Below are 4,871 nucleotides of genomic sequence, written 5' to 3' on the forward strand. Positions count from 1 at the left end.
CTCGTCACGAAATTCTCCATCATGTGTTGGAAGCCGAGACAAATATCTGCGGTACCGAGACGAAGAATGGCCTGCCTTGGCTGGCTGCAGACCCTGCATCAGCCTCAGAGGGTCGAACCATCGACCTGCCATGGACTGGGATACTGTCGCCCCAACTGTTGCAGCGTGTAGCCTGGCAGTGTGACATGCATCGCCATCCAGGAAAGCTGCGACACTTGAATGCCCAGTGTTGGCTTCAGAGGGTCGAACCAGTGACCCATCGTGAACTGTTAGACTGGCACCCCATCTGCTGCCGTGTGTAGCTGGTAGTGTGACACAACCCGCCGTCCAAGAGAGTTGCCACACTTCAATGAATCTCGTTAGAAAACAACACCTATTTCTACTCAGCTGAGCGCCTATGTTTCGCTAACGCATTGCTCCGAGTCACGTACGACCCACACCAGTGGGCCCCTTATTACTGTTACATGTGATATGTGAACCGCTGCCTTTGCTCTTTTCAGCAGTTTGATGGCCCCTGTGACCTCCATTCCACTTCGCAACTGCTGGTTAGTGTAACTTACTGCAATCCAGCCCACAGCTGGCTGTAACATGTGAACACCAAAATATTGCACAAAACCTAACTTCCCTATCCTAAACGGTGGTGCTGTTTGAATATAATACAAAATTTGATGACACAAAAGACTGCCTAGATAGTTTTGTTGCGGAAGAAATTAATCCATTATGGCACAAACATGATCGCAATAATGAATAATTTAAAAATAAGTTTTAAGACAATATTCTAACGCCAGTAGAGTATGTTCAACATGTTATTATTACTCAAGATCTCACAATTAACTCAAGCAATACAACAATTAATTACATAGTGATAGATAATCTATCTGGAGAGTAACTAGCCCCAATTACTTCTGAAATTTATAAAGAATATCCTGATAAAATGAATGTGGTTAGAAAAAACAATAAATCCTTCTTGAATCTAAAGGATGTATAATAATAGGAGATATGAATAGGAAGATACGATAAGTCTCTATAACTATTTTAATCCAAATCAAAACTAATTTTTAGTACAACAGTAAGTGTCTTACATTTGTTTCTTCAAAGCATTGATAAGCAACACAAATTTCTTTTCCATTTAGATCACATAAATAATTCTCATACTGTGGCAGAAGCACCTTTTAGGCCACACCTCATTGACTATCTGATTTTTAATCTTCTCATCCAAAAAAGCAGCAGCCAGACAATTTATAAAATAACATAATCCTTACTAACCCAACTATTACTTGAATTATCAGATCACAACCACTTAATATATCCTATATCTTCTTGCTTTTTTAAACTGTCTCAAATAGGTATACATCTGGGGATCTTGTTTTCTGATGTTCTTACTCATAATAATTTCATTACATTCTTTTCACCAACGAAAACCTTTAATTTATTTATGGGTGGAATACAATGAATAACATCTTCAATTTCTGAAACATTTGGTCATCAATTGGCTGTGTAACCTTTTTCAAAAATTCCTTTAACTTTACTAATTCTAATTTTATTGGCACCTTTAAATTTAGAGTTAGCATTAGATGGAATGACAGCTTGCTTATAATTTTTGTCATTAACTTCTATTGGGTTAATTTTTATTTTTAAATTCTTTGTATTATTGTAATTATCAACAAATTTTTCATCTAGTTGAAACCATTTATTGTTTCCTCAGAACACAAATTTTTCCACATCTTTCCTTGAAGAGTTGTACTTAATCTTTCTACAACAGAATAATGATTAATATATGTTTTTTCATAAGTTCTAGAAATTCTTTGTTATAGAATTCTTTACTGTTATATCTTAATAAATTTCTTGGAATTATCTCCCTAAATATTTTTTCGAAACCATAAACTATATTTTGCATGTTTCATCTTTAACTGGAACAGTCTAAACAAATTATGAGAACACATAATAAATAGTTACATTCTTCATATATTTTTGAATTTCTGTTTCATTTTCCAGAATCCATATGTACCAGATTTGTTTATCATAAGCCATCTATATGGAAGGAAGAACATTTCTTGTATTTAAATTGTTTCTCATTGTTTTATGTAATTCATTAATAATTTCTTATAAATATTCAGACCATCACATATAAATGTTTTAAATAAATTTAGACCCTACTTTTTAGGCTTGTATTCTGTGCAGAGACCTTCAATCCTCTGTCTTCCAGTTTTACTAGTGACTCTTTCAGGGTGATGAGTCTCAGTATATTTTCTGCACCACAAGTACCACATATGGTTATCTATTTATACAGATTAGAATTTATTAAATTTAAATAAAAATTTATTAAATTTTGAAATTTAGATTTATTAAATTTTTAAATTTTAAATTTATTAAATTTTATTACATCGAACATAATTAACTTTACATCTAATGGTACAGTTTTAACTTAATCTTACGATTGGATAATTTGATTTGTGTACCATTATTGATGGGTTACTATTATTTATTTGGTTGTGTGAAGGCACTCTACTCAGAGGTGAGCCAGTTCGGATCCTGGTCATGGAGGAAATTTTTATTTCCAGAATTTGTCTAGCAGGGGGAGGAGAGGTGTCAATATAAAGTTTCTGGTCAGCAGGCTTTCTGCCAATGTCCTGGTTTAAATATCCAACCTCAATGCAGTGTCTCATGAAGTGAGGGCATATGACACACTTGATGGTGATATTTCCACCAAATGGGAACAATAAGTTTAGTGGGCCCCTCCATGCTCTTTGAGAGGAGTAGGCTATGTGCAGGCAATGGCTTTCACCTTCTCCCTTCTCTCGCCATCTCAGACACGAATATGACAGTACACACACACACACACACACACACACACACACACACACACACACACACACACACACACACAATACATATATGTAAACACATCTCATTATGAAGGAAAGGTGCTTGAAGGTGTGATGGATAGAGAAAACCTTTCCAGTTCAGTGGCTAAACCTGCCCTTCGGGTTCTCCCAGCGATTCATGCTATACAAATTTCTTTTTATTTTATTTAATTCATATCACTTACCAGATGGACTTACTGTAATATCAAATTCATAGAATTGTTGTTGTTTATGTTCTTAGAAACAACAATAATTCTTTTAAGCCTGAAGTCATAGTCAAAAGTGTGCATATTTTCTTTGTCTCCAGTCATAATTGAAAATTCGATTATTTGTTTATCACATGTTTAATTTAGAAGACTATTTACTTAGTTTAGGTATGGGGTTAAAACTGACTTTGAGAAATAATCCACAAAAGCTTTTTCTATTTGTTTTTTGCATTGCATTTACTTAATTTTTGTTTAGTAATATAATTCTTCACTTTTGTTAAAATAGATTTATATTCAGATTTTAACATGATTATTTAATCAGTTTTTTAGATAAGTGTGGTAACTGCATCATTACCATTTGCAAGGTCTTTTCTTTCTACTGAGTCTCTACCTCTAAAATCAATTTAACTTTTAGTCACTTTAAAATGCTATGTAATTCAGTATGAAATAGTCTAATTAAACTTTTTGGATCAATTATAGCTTCTAATTCATTTAATTTCATTTTTTATTAATTATAGTGCCCTTGAGCTGCAGCTTATTTCCAAACATGTCTATTTACTTTATGCCAAATTTCATTAAAATCATAGTAATTTGTTATCAATATTAAAACAAATATACACAAATGGTCACAAATTACTTCAATAAAATTTTGTATTCGTTGTCTGTTACAGTGCAGCTCACCTGATCGAATATATTTAACCACTTACTAAGGAATATTTCCTTCAAATCGGTCGAACACAATTTTTTTTCTTTATTCTTGTAATAACAGATCCAATGTGGGCGACCATTATCAGATATATCTAAATGAATTATTCCAGATTAATAATCTGTAGGATGGTTAGGTAATTCATCAATCATAAAAATATCACATAAGAATTTAATTTTTAATTCTGTGGCAAGTTTTTCTATATCAGAGTTACTTAATACATTAGAATACTTACGAATTAACTTTTGCAATTTTTTTTATTCAAGCACATGCTTTCTTCTCCATTGCTGAATTTTGTCTTTGTGTTCTTCAATTTTGAATCGTCTTTTTTCTTGTCTATGAGTGCTTTTGCAGTACCAGCTGCTTCGCCTGCTAGTGAACCAAACGTTGCTAGGAGTGGTAATGCCGCCAATAATAAAAGAAGAAAGCTTCCTTCTTGTTTTGTTAGTCCTGAAAGTTCTTTCTTTTTTGTTACAATTGTTACATTCCACCCTGGATTTTCCACTTTTTAATTTCGTTTTTGTTACTCATTTGACAATTTTTCAAGCTGATATATCTAATACTAAAGCAAATCTCTGCCTGTCTGTTTATCTCTCTTTCTTTTTTGTGCATCAGTAAAATTATTTTCAATACTGTGTAACTTATCAATATTTAGTTTGATTTTAATTGATTTTGGAATAAGTTTGCCACTGGGTAGGGAAGTATAATCAATAAAGAAGTTACTAATTTATATAGACAAAATTTTTTTATAAAGATTAATACATATTATAATCCCCAACCATTTTCATCAACATCTAAACCCCGACAATTTTTTTCCATTCCATGTATTAGTCCCCTAACTGTTGTAGTGGCTATTTTTCTCCAATTGATGCATCAGAAGGATGCACTCTTTCTTCTCCAGTTAACTGAAGCTGTTTATCTCCTTCATGTATTTTTTCTAAATCTATATTATCTATAAATGCCATGTTATTTTTTTGTCCAGTGGCTTTATGCCTTTATCGCCACCTGGTAATCTTTCTTCCTTTCTTCAAGTTTAGTAAAAAGTCCGCAGTATGCATAGAATGGTAGATTTATCTCTAGCATTGGTAAATTACT

This window comes from Schistocerca americana, chromosome 8, assembly GCF_021461395.2.
Source record: "Schistocerca americana isolate TAMUIC-IGC-003095 chromosome 8, iqSchAmer2.1, whole genome shotgun sequence".
Taxonomy (NCBI): domain Eukaryota; kingdom Metazoa; phylum Arthropoda; class Insecta; order Orthoptera; family Acrididae; genus Schistocerca; species Schistocerca americana.